Source organism: Choloepus didactylus, chromosome X (genome assembly GCF_015220235.1).
Source record: "Choloepus didactylus isolate mChoDid1 chromosome X, mChoDid1.pri, whole genome shotgun sequence".
Classification (NCBI taxonomy): Eukaryota; Metazoa; Chordata; class Mammalia; order Pilosa; family Megalonychidae; genus Choloepus; species Choloepus didactylus.
In genome coordinates this window covers 152,088,160-152,101,558 of record NC_051334.1, presented here as the reverse complement: position 1 = coordinate 152,101,558, position 13,399 = coordinate 152,088,160, and the positions used below count along the sequence as shown (strand labels likewise).

Here is a 13,399-nt window from a genome sequence, read left to right as displayed (position 1 = left end):
CCTTTTCTCATTAAGTTGACACCCTTTTTTAACATGAACAAGTTAGGGTGATCACTGCCTAGACATCCCTGAAGATCAGGAAGTGATTAAACTAGAGGAAGAGGTAGCAACAGACAAGATGGAATTTAACAAAGGACTATGAACACTGAATCTTTATATAATTTTCTTTTTCTTAGTTGCTGGGGTATTAGAATAGCTCAAAGGAAAGAATTGAAATGGTGGAACTGTAACACGTAACATTTATCCTTTGAAATATGTTTTATAGCTACTTGTTAAATAGTAATTTGAAAGCTATTACCTTTTTGTATATATGTTATATTTCACAACAAGGAAATAACTGAAATTATGGTACTATAACTCATAACAATTTTGGAAATTTCCTATATAACTAATTGTTAAAGCATACTTTGAAAGATATTACCTTTTTTGTATATGTGTTATATTTCACAATAAGGAGATGACTGAAACTGTGGAACTGTAACCTATAATATCCTTTGAAATTTGTTCTCTAACTACTTATTACATTTCACTTGGAAAGTTATCACTTCTATGTATATATGTTATATTCTACAATAAAAAATATGATTAAAATATTAAAGTTACCAGCTGCATTAGTGCCTAACAAGAGAGTCAGCGTGTCTTTTGAAGCTTTGAAGGTAAACGTTGACTTCCCCTCTCTAGCTGTGAAAGTCCTATGTGGCATCTTCTTCCAATATAAGGTTGTTTCATCTACATTAAAAATATGTTGTTTAGTGTAGCCACCTTCATCATTGATCTTATCTAGATCTTCTGGATAATTTGCTGCAGCTTCTACATCAGCACTTGCTACTTTACCTTGTACTTTTATGTTATGGAGATGGCTTCTTTCCTCAACCCTCATGAACCAATTTCTGCTAGCTTCACACTTTTCTTCTGCAGTTTCCTCACCTCTCTCAGCCTTCATAGAATTGAACAGAGTTAGGGCCTTGCTCTGGATTAGACTTTGGCTGAAGGGAATGTTGTGGCTGGTTCAATCTTCTATCCAGACCAATAAAATTTTCTCCATATTAGTAATAATACTGTTTCACTTTCTTATCATTCATATGTTCACTGAAGTGGCAATTTTTATTTCCTTAAAGAAGTTTTCCTTTGCATTCACAACTTGACTGTTTGGAACAAGAGGCTTAGCTTTTGGCCTATCTTGGTTTTTTGATATGCTATCCTCACTAAGCTTAACCATTTCTAGCTTTTGGGTGAAAATGAGAGACTTGTGACTCTTCCTTTCACCTGAACACTTAGAGGCCATTGTAGGCTTATTAATTGGCTTAACTTCAATATTGTTGTGTCTCAGGGAATAGGGAAGCCCAAGTTGGGGGAGACAGATGGGGGAATGGTTGATCAGTGAAGCAGTCAGAACACATAACATTTATCAATTAAGTTCTCTCCATCTTATATGAGCCCATTTTGTGGCACCCCAATACAATTACAATAGTAACATCAAAGATCACAGATCACCATAGTAGACACAATAATAATGAAAAAGTTTTAAATATTGCAAGAATTATCAAAATGTGACCCAGAGACACCAACAGCACATGCTGTTGGAAAAAAATGGAGCTGATAGACTTGCTCGACACTAGGTTGTCAGAAAGCTTCAGTTTGTAAAAAACACAATATTCAAAATGCAATAAAGTGATGTGCAATAAAACAAGGTAAGCCTGTATATGCCAACTTAATTGTGCCATAATTTATCTCATATATATTTTTAATTCCTAGAATAGTGTATCTCAAAAGAGTTGCAAAATGCTTTGCTGAGTAGGAAACACTTACATCTGCCTATTTCCTTGCCCTTTTCAATTTAGTCAGCCTATTAAAAAAGGAAGTGACGTTAGTCTGTCATGACATATTCAGAATATGCCTATGCTGGCTTCTGGGGCTGGCTGCTTCCTAATCTCAGAGCTCAGTCAGTATTCTCAGAAGTCTTTCATGAAGGCCCAGAAACAGAAATTTTTAACACTACCTCTTCATGAATCCTGAGCTTCAATGCCATCTTACTGATTCTGCTATTCTTTCTGACCAAAAATAGTAGTCTTTGACAGAAGACACATTCAAAATAGGGGCTATGTACTTACTGACTCCATGATTCATTTGCCAACTGACATACCACTGACTCTAGCAGTGTTTTTATTTACTCTTTTTCAAATTTTGTCCTACATGTACCTAAAAAACCTCTGCCATGTCTTTTTTTTTTTTTTGGCCTCTACATCTTTCAAAAGTTGTACTAGGCTTAAACTTTATTTTTGGTTATATGCAATTATTTTCATCTTTTAGCATCACCTTTAGTAAATCTGACTTTGTCTAAAAGGTCTCAATTTCAGCCATATCTTAGTCTTATGGCAATTTCTCCCTTTATCACCTGTCAATATTACTAGGATAATGATGATAATGAATATGAAGATGACAGTGACCACAATGAAAGTATTGTAATAGCTAACACCTATTAGGCACTTACTGTGTGTCAGACACTACTCAAAGTTCTTACCCCATATAAACTCTTCTAATTTTTACAACAACCCTTTGAAATAGTCTATTTTCTCCACTTTACATGTGAGAATATGAAGGTCCAGAAAAGTACTTGCCTCAAATCCCATAGTTAATAAGTGGCAGAGCTGGAAGTCTTGTATTCTGATTTCAAAACCTGGGTTTCAAACCTTTTACAGATTAGATACTGAAAAATTGAATTGTTAAGGGAATCATGAGGTAGTCTCAGAACATCTCATAGGCAAATTTATAGAGGACACAGAATTAGTTTTTGGCATGCCTTGCCTCTTCTTCTACACAGTAACTACACTTACTGCTTTTTGTTGCCATCCCCTAGGTTTCCTCTATGTGTTTGTTATCCTTAGCATGTCAGCTAAACTATAAGATTGTAGAGAATATGGTCTATGTTATAGCTATTCCTTTGTTTCCCACACATTGTAGTGAAGCACAATGCTAGACACAGCGTAGGTATAGGTGAAATCCTTGTGGATTATGTGGAAAATTTTGGGATTAATTACTTTAAAAAGAAGATAATCAGTTATGTTCTCCTAAAGAAGCTGTGTATGTGCATGCACATTCACAAGAGCAAATGTATTCTCAATGATTATGAGTAGTGAGGGAAAACACAATGCCTGGCACAGAGCAGATAATCAATGACAGTCTGTTAAATGAATAAATGAATGAGGCAGAGAGGGAGAGTTTCCCTGGAATAAGAGCAATATCAATTGTCCCCATGCCTTATTTGTGCAAAATAAATACTTTTGAACCATTAACTAATTGATGCAGTGCACTAAAGTCTTTTACACAGATCTGAGTCCCAGTAATTATGCCAGCAGTTTACAATTCCCCTTTATTACAATTTGAACTGAAGTATGGGTATGTGTGGCATGTGTAAATTTGTGTGTGTGTATATATGTATTTATGTATGTGTGTGTATATATGTATATATGTATATGTATGTGTATATATATGTGTGTGTATGTGTGTGTATATATATCTGTGTGTGCACATGCACACACACACATTTGTAGGATCCCCAAAGGGAGATATGGATATTCCGTTTTATTGTTTGGGTATGCAGATCAACACCTAATGTCTTTTAGCTATTGTCTTAGTATCTGGGTAGATCTTGAGGTGCAAATTGACTCAGACCTATTCAAATTTAATATCAGATTTTAGACAAATCTTTTCTTAATGAAAAATAAATGGAGAACAGATGATGTCTTAGGTCTTTTATATATAACTCTATGGTTCCCAAAGGGGAGTTACAATTGAATTATAAGCTGCCTCATGAGTGTTCTAGCCAGTGTTTAGAGGACTGTGAAGCAGAGCTGAGTAATTTTTTTTGCCAGCTAGAACATGAACAAGACACCCTATAATTCATTTATAAGTTGCCTCCAGGAAATATATAATTATAAATTACTTTGGGGAAACTGGGAAACTGAATGTTTTTCAACACATCATATATGTTTAAAATAATAATTTGATAATTTTACTCTATTTCTCACCTTTCTGAATGACACAGGTATGGGGACACTTTTTTTTTTTTTTACCTTATTCCCGTGTACTTTTCAGAAACTTTCAGGACAGTTATCATCTTGGGAGGTCATTAGTATTCTCTTTTTATTGAAGGTGTCTGTACACACATACATATCATTTAAATTCTTTGGTCTTCAGTTCCCCTAACTAAAAAATAATGGAATTTGACTAACACTAACATAACACTCTCCCTGTACCTTGAGTCTGTACAGGGAGAGAATTTTGCATTATTCAGGGCCTGTTTCTCCAGATTGTGCATTATCCTTTAGGGACATGAATGGAAACTGTAAGAGTAAAACTTTGGCTCTGAAGCTTTGGTATAATTAAATATCACCATAGATATAATATATAATATATGAAAGTAATTGTTTTTATTTGGAACAAACTGATCTTAGGAAATAAGCTTTCAGAAAAGGGAAATGATGTGTTTAAATCTATTTCCTAGTGAAGACTTTCTAGACCTTTCCATTGTATAAGTAACTAATGGAAAAAAGCTCTCCATAGAAAACCCACTCTTACTTTTCCAGTATCTTACCATCTTATTGGTGTTTCCCTGAATAACTAATAGTTATGGTGGCTACATTATTTTTTTTAATTTAAGCTAAATTTAATTTAAAATTATGTATACACGTGTACATGAATTCTCATAGCAGAAATATTCACAATAGCTAAAAAGTGAAAACAACCCAAATTATCATTAATGGATAAATGAATAAACAAAATGTAGTATATCCATACAACGGAATTGTATTCAACCACAAAAAGGAATGAAATACTGATATATGCTACACATGGGTGAATCTTGAAAACATTATGCTAAATAAAAGATGCCAGTAACCAAAGTTTACATATTGTGAAATATCAAGAATAGTCAAATCTATAGAGCAGAAAGTAGATTAGTGATTGCCAGGGGTTGAGGGGTGAGTGGAAAACAAGATTGATTTCTAACAGATACAGGATTTCTTATTAAGGTGATGAAAGTATTCTAAAATTTATTATGGTGATGGTTGCACTGTTCGTGAATATGCTGAAAACCATTGAATTGTACACTTTAAATGGATGAATTACATGGTAGTAAGTTATATCTCAACAAAACTGTCAAAAAAAGTAAGGCATACATAGGAAAAGATTCAAACAATATCAAAGAGTACATTTTGGAATGATAAAGTCTCCCTCTAACTGTCACCCCAATTTGCACTTTCCCCTAGTCCCACTCCCCGCTGATTGATAACCATTGTTAATATTTCCTTTTCTTTCCTCAAACACTGTTCTATTCCTTGATTTTTCACTCCCTTTATTTTTCACCCAATGATGTTTTAAAACTCTTTGCATCAGCATATAAACATCTTTAACATTCTTTTTCAACAGCTGTCTAGTATTCCTTTACATGTATATGTCAAAATTTATTAAACATTTCTCTCTTGAGGTACTCAGTTCTTTACAGTGCTTGCAAAGATGCTGCATGGACATTCTTTAATACCTGTTTGCAAGACAGTACAAAGATATATCTGTAGGATAAATTCTTAGACATGAAATTGTTTAGTCAAAAGGAATGTGCATTTTAGACTTTGATAGGTATTGCTACATTGCCCTATGCAATAGTTGGGTCAATGCATACCCCCATTAACAGTGCTTGGGAATGCCTGTTTCTCCAAATTAGCACTAGATCATCCCAAACTCTTTAATCTTTGTCAATATAATAGGTAAAATGACATCTCATTTCAGTTTGCTTTTGTGAATGATGTTGAACACCTTATTTTCTGTCATATGCATTCTTTTCTGTGAATTGTCTGTGTACTTTCATTCATATTTCCTTTGAGTTATTGGTCTTTTATTGTTACTTTTTAAGATTTCTTCAAACATTAAGGAAGTTAGCCCCTTGTCTGTCATAAATGCTGTCAAGATCCCCCATTTTCTCATTTGCATTTATATTGCATTCATGACACTTTATTAGTGAATACTTTTTTTTATTACAGCAGTGGTGGGTTCACAGAAATATAATGCAGGAAGTAAAGGGATCCCATAAGCCCCTCCCTCACCATACGGTTTCCTATTATTAACATTTTGCATTAGCGTGGTACCGTCATTATACTTCATGAAAAAATATTATTGTAATTATACTATTAACTTTAGCCTACTGTTTACATTTGGGTTCACTCATCATTTTGTACAGCTCTATGGGTTTGTATGTGTGTGGTAACATACTGAGTGGATTTTTTTTGGGGGGGCCATTTTGATGATTTCACGTAGATTGGAATTACAATGGAAAATATAATCCAAATTTAAATCATATCTATATGTGATTTTAAAAATTTGTTTTTTTACCTCCTCTGGAGGAAATTCTTAAACTACCAGTGATGTCAGTACTCCACTTCACAGAATCCTGTCCTCATGGATATTGGATATCCTGAATTCTCATCTTGAAGTTTACTCTTTGTTAAGGACGTTTTGGGTGGTTTATTTTTTAATTGCTCACAGATTGTTCAATAAGTATATGATAATATTGAATAGATTTCAGTTATTTTATTTTACTTTGCCAGGGCATTCTCACTTTACTCAATATAACAGCTGCCAAAGTGCTTACATTATTTACTAGTTTAACTCTATTACTCCTTTCTAATGTACCGCATAAGGGTCTTTACAACTGGAGATTTTAACATGGAGACAAAAAGACACACAAAATAGTTTGATGTATACTTACCTGGCAGGGAAGATATGATGATCACGAAGATGGTTTTTGCAGGGCAAGGCTGCTCCACTGCAGTCTGGGACCTGCTGACCCCTGCGATTTCCCCATATGCAGAAAGCTCTGACTGCATAATTTGTGTTGGTGAATGAAGGGTTGCCGTGCATGCTTTCCCCCAAAATTAAAAAAAAAGTTTGATGTACAAAATACAATTAAAAGCATAAAAGATTTGACAATAGTGTGTTTGGGTATTTAGAATTACTTTCCTTTTCTCTTTCCCTCTTTCCTTCTCTCCATTTCTCTCTCCTTCCTGCTGTCCCTCCCTCCTTTATTTTATATTTTCCATTTTTCATCCATTTCTTTCTCCATCCCTTCCTCCCTCCTTCCCTCATTTTCTTCCTTCCTTCTTTCTTTCCTTCCTTCCTCCCTTCTTCCATTATTATGAAAGCAATATGTGCTCACAGTACTTAAATAAATATGTATGTGAATATGTATGCATATGTATATTAAATACATATATTTTCATTACAAACATGATATATAAATAAAATTTTCCCCCACTCTCCTTCTTGACCCTACATTTCCATGCCTTAGAAGTCATGCTTATTTTATGTATTTTTCCTGAAATTTTCTATGGAAATATAAATATGTGTGTATATATGTGGTATGTGCAATATAATAAACTATATTACAAAATCATATGCATATAAATTAGTGTGATTCCCCTAGGAATAATCATCTCAGGCTATACAGATTCTAATGGTATCATTCCTAAAAAATTTCTTGGGATTCCTTTCAGGTTATTGCTCTTAGACCTTAGGAATTGTCATTAAATATTCTCACTGGTGGAATTTTTTTTCTTTGAAGGTGGATTTGATTTTTGGGAACAGCTAAAAGCTATTTGGGGTCTATTGGATATAGGTGTTTACAGTATATAATATGACCACTGATTAAAAAAAACAACTCTAGAATAGTAAAACATTGTTTTAAGTAGTTCATAAGGAAACACTAAAGATAATATTAAATAGGTATCCCAAAAATGTTTTGGGTAATGACAGCAGTATTGTATGTTTGTGCGCCAACACTCATTTGGATGTGTGAATTCTGCTGTACTGGTTTTTGGATGACAGAGTTCTGCTGTGCTGATTACAAAAGTTGCCTTAGTTACCGTCCTTAAGAGCCTAAGAAGGGAAACATTATTCTAGGTCATATGTATATGTATATATCATAGACTCATGCTTCTGACAGCAGCCCTGAGGGGAATAATGACAATCTCAAAGGTGAGGAAAAACACAAGGATTTTTCTGGAGGTCTTTAATTACCCTTTGTACAGCAACTTTTTCTTTTTTTTGTAAATCTATTTTTTAAATGCCTGATTACAGTCTGTTTCTGGAATAGATATAGTGTTACACTTCAGCTTAACTTAATTTCTTACCTCTTCAGAGAAGCAGGATACATATATTTAGGACATTCTCTTATCACCATTCATTCTGTTATACATTTTTTAACCTTTCAAAAGCTGTCACTTACTGAAATTATGTCCTAATATTTAAGGATATCTTCTATTTTCATTGACTTTGATGGCCAGTATAGAAGTTTAAACTTTAAATTAATGAAGGGCATAAATCTTGTCTGCATCAAATAAGAAGTGTGTCAAAAATAATTGTTTTTTTTTCATTCTGTAACATACAGATGCTAGTTGAAACAGAACTAGGAAAAATATTGCATTGTGATTGTAAAGAGGATTTTTGGTACTACATGGGGTATGGAAAAGAATAATTATAAAAGCCATCCAAAAGTGAACCTTAGTTTCTAACCATGATAGGGTAGATAGGAGGAGGCCAATGTTTTGGACTCAAACAAGAGTCCTGAAATGGTGTACAACTTTCAAAATGAAGATCAGTGTTATAGAATAACTGCATATTTCCTTCAGCACTCTTTGTAGATGAGATATGATTGGGCAACCTGATGCTGATTAACTGTTTCAGGCAAAACCATCTTCTTGCTGAATAAGGACTTCCATGCTCCTATTCACTGGCATGTTCCTTCTTGGAACATGGCTTGTCGCTGCAACAGAATGGGCAAAATGTATATAGAAGTGTGTTCAAATGGTTTTACTAACTGTATGTTGACAAAATTGCCATTCCTTCATTCTAAAAGCATGTGTTGAATATCTACTATGTACCAGTCATTGTGATAGAGAAATGAGAAAGATGGAATCTGCCACTGAGGAATTCATAGTCAGAGGGTAGGAGCTTGCATAGGGGAAGATATGATAATCAGGGTAATAAAGTATGAAAGGTGCTGGTAAAGAAATATGTCCATGGCATTAATTGACAGTACTAATGGGTTTCTCAATCTCTTCATTCATTAAAAAATATAGTAATAAAAGGCAGGCCTATAATATGCAAATTCCAGCTCTCCAATTTACTAACTGTAAAACCTTGTTCAAGTTAATACAAATTTTGTGAGCCTCAGTTTTCTTATCGTAGAAGGGGGATAATAGTAACTACCTTACAGAGTTTAGGTGAGCATCATAATTTATGCATATGGTATGGCAAGTCTTTTGTGGATAGTTAATAATTTGCAGCTAAGATTATGTTTATTCATATATTATTTGTTTGTATGGGTTGGATAATGTGTGACTGAGTTTTTTATTCTTTTTGTAAGGAAGATTCTTACAATTTAAAAAGTGACAACAAACATTGGAGAAGAAAATCACTGTATTTTCCCAAAGCCTTAGGAGTACTTGTAGAATAAACCAAACACCCTTTTATGGTGATACATTTTGTATGTGTCCAGCATGACATGCATATTATGCTTGCCTCAAACACAATAATTTTACTTGCCACTTAACTTCTGTCTCATACATTTTTCTTCATATTTCCCTTGTAGGGATCATGCCTAAACAGGCAGTGCACAGAAAAATGTTGTCCTTCCTTCCTCCACATGTCTTCTTTCTAGTCTCTGATATCTTCCCTGTCAAATTGAAGTGTGAAAATTGGACTCATTTTAGGACATCAAAAACCAGCATTAAATAAAGAAACAAAAATACCTCACTCTGACTTATGGCAGAAACTTACTTTTGCTGCTTTCTTCTTTCTCTCCTATATATTGCTGATTTCATGTGTTCTCTACTTAATGTTGAAATATTCAGTCTTTTGGCAAAAAAAAAATCATCCATATTAGTTGGCCATTTATAGACAGATTGTTTTTTTCACTTACTGCACTTCTGCAGCTTTTTTTAAATGCAATTTTATTGAGATATATTCACACCCCACATAGTCTATCCAAAGTATACAATCAGTGGCTCCCAGTATCATCATATAGTTGTACATTCATCCTCACAATCAATTTTAGAACATTTTCATTACTCCAAAAGAAAGAAAACAATAAAAATAAAAATAAAAAAGTACATCTAAAACATTCCATATCCCGTCTTCCCCACCTATTATTTATGCATTTTTATCTTTATTTTACTACTTATCTGCCCATACACTGGATAAATGGAGTGTCCATCTCAAGGTTTTCACAATCACACAATCACATGATAAATGCTATATAGTTATATAATCACCATCAAGAATGAAGTCTACTGGATTACACCTCAAAAGATTCAGGTATTTTCTGGAGCTTTTTTGACTTTATAATATGTTGGTACAGACTTAAAAGTAGCTCATACTATTTGCCTTGGGGCAGGAATGTCAACTTGATCACACTTTTGGTTAACTGAAGATTAACTCTAAATTCATTTTTAATTTATCACTAGTTGAAAGTCCAAGAAGTAATTTATTTCCTTTGTAAACTCAGTAAAATCATGGACAGCATGTTATGAAAGTGTTTATTAAGAAATATGTGTTTAGTTTGTGTCCATATCCCGAGCCCCGGCCTCTCGCCTTACTCCCCAGACAACATGAGCTTCACCACACACTCCATCACCTTCTCCACCAACTACTGATCCCTGGGCTTGGTCCAGTTGTCCAGCCACTTGGTCCAGCTGGCCAGCAGCATGGCCAGCATCTATGTGGGTGCCGGGGGCTTGGGCTCCCAGATCTCCGTGTCCCGCTCCTCTAGCTCCTGGGGCTGCTGGGGGTCTGGGGGCTTGGCCAGCAGGGCAGCCAGGGATCTGGTGGGAATGGGGAGCATCCAGGGTGAGAAGGAGACCATGTAAGACCTGAACGACTGCCTAGCCTCCTACCTGGACAGGGGTAGGAGCCTGGAGACTGAGAATCAGAGACTGGAGGGCAAAATTCAGGAAGACTTGGAGAAGAAGGGACCCCAGGTCAGGGACTGGAGCCACTACTTCAAGATCATCGAGGAACTGAGGGCTCAGATCTTTGAAATTTCTATGGACAATGCCCACATTGTTCTGCAGATTGACAATGCCTGGCTGGCTGCTGATGACTTCAGAGTCAAGTACGAGACTGAGGTGGCCATGCACCAGTCTGTGGAGAGTGACATCCATGGGCTCCGCAAGGTCATTGATGACACCAGTGTTACTTGGCTATAGCTGGAGACAGATCGAGGTTCTCAAGGAGGAGCTGCTCTTCATGAAGAAGAACCATGAGGAGGAAATAAAGGGCTTACAAGCCCAGATTGCCAGCTCTGGGCTGACTGTGGAGGTGGATGCCCCCAAGTCTCAGGATCTCAGCAAGATCATGGCAAACATCTGAGCACAGTATGATGATTTGGCTCAGAAGAACTGAGAGGAGCTGGAAAAGTACTGGTCTCAGCAGACTGAAGAGAGCACCACAGTGGTCACCTCTCAGTCCACTGAGATAGGAGCTGCTGAGATGACACTCATGAAGCTGAGACATACTGTCCAGTCCTTGGAAATCGACCTGGACTCCATGAGAAACTTGAAAGCCAGCCTGGAGAACAGCCTGCGGGAGGTGGAAGCCTGCTATGCCCTGCAGATGGAGCAGCTCAACGGGGTCCTGCTGCACCTGGAGTCAGAGCTGGCACAGACACAGGCAGAGGAGCAGCACCAGGCCCAGTAGTACGAGGCCCTGCTGGACATCAAAGTCAAGCTGGAGACCGAGGTTGCCACCTATTGCTGCCTGCTAGAAGACAGAGAGGACTTCAGTCTCAGCAATGCCCTGAATAGCAGCAACTCCATGCAAACCATCCACAAGACCACCACCCACAAGATCGTGAATGGCAAAGTGGTGTCTGAGACCAATGACACCAAAGTTCTGAGGCACTGAGGCAGCAGAAGCAGGGTGTCCTTTGGGGAAATGGTGACCAATAAAAACTTCTGCATCTTCAAAAAAAAAAAAAAAGAAAAGAAAAAAATATGTGTCTGTCATGTACCAGCCATTGTGGTACATACCAGTGAAACTGAATAAAATACTTCCTCCTTCTCCTATCCTGAAAGAAGATCACAGTGTAAGCAGAAGTTTATTATAGAAATTTGTTGAGTGTTGTAACAGAAATATGAATGGAGAGAATGGGACAATTATCATTCATTTAACAAATATTTCTTGAGCACCTATTATATGCCAGTTACTATACCAAGCACTAGGGGTATAGCAATGAAATGTACAGATCCAGTCTCTAGAATGGAATTTAAAGTTGAGACAGATAAGAAATAGTTATAAAATTAAAATTGTGAAATGTGTGCTGAAAGATAATTACTGGATGCTTCAAAACATCTATCAAGGGCCTTAAACTTAGTCTTGGTGGGCAGAGAAGGCTTCCCTAAAGAAATGGCATTTAAGTTGAAAGGTGAAGGACAGGCAGCAGTGAGTCTTGCAAATATTTTGGGACAACCATTTGTTGCATTAGAATAGAGTTTTCAACTGGGAGAGATTTCACTCCCCAAGAGACTTTGGCAATGTCTGGAGACATTTTGATTGTCAGTACTTGAGGGGGGGCCTGCTACTGGTATCTAGTAGGTAGAGGCCAGGGATGTTGCTTAACAACTTATAATGCAAAAGAAAATCACCCCACCTGGCCCAAAAAATAATTATCCAGGTTAAAATACTTAAAGTGCTGAGGCGGAGAAACTCTGCATTAGATTCCAGAAGAAGAAGGGCAGATCAGTATACTGGAAAAAAGTACAGAAATGGTACTCCAGAAACTTGAGTTCAATTCAGCAAATTTTATCGAGTGCTTGTTATGTACTAGTTATGAGGGGATGCGGGGGAGGGAGTGAATAACACATCATTCTTATCTTTAATGAGCAGCATAGTGTAATAGGGGAGACATAGGTAAACACCCAAAATAATTTAATAAGTGGTATAAATAAAGTCCACAGTGCTAAGTAAGCATTGAGGAGGGGTACCTAACACAAAAGGGATCAATAAGGCTTCCTCGCAGATACGATTTTTGAATAATGCTTTAAATTCTGAAACCTCTGGAATTATTGGTGGCATAAAGTTGTAGATACAGAAAGTTAAAAATATATCAGGTGGAAGATGACAGCATAGAGAGGAGTAGAAGTTAGTTAGTCCCCCTGGAACAACTAATAAACAACCAGGAACAATTAGTAAATAATCTGGAATAACTTCTGGGGGACAAATGTGACTGTCCACACATACACCAACCTGGATTGGGAGGAATGTCCAAGATCACAGCATAAAATCTATAAGTAAAAATGCAGACCTGAGCTGAGATCCCCTCCCCCAAGGCAGCCTGAAATGCAAAGCCTCA

The 13,399-nt window shown here is 36.3% G+C and overlaps 1 non-coding gene across 1 annotated transcript; it reads left to right on the top strand.

Moving 5' to 3' along the window:
• The first annotated feature begins 6,752 nt into the window (after positions 1-6,752).
• Positions 6,753-6,919, top strand: LOC119523910. The gene has a single exon (XR_005214713.1). It is a non-coding gene; the product is annotated as a U1 spliceosomal RNA (small nuclear RNA).
• The last annotated feature ends 6,480 nt before the right edge of the window (positions 6,920-13,399 follow it).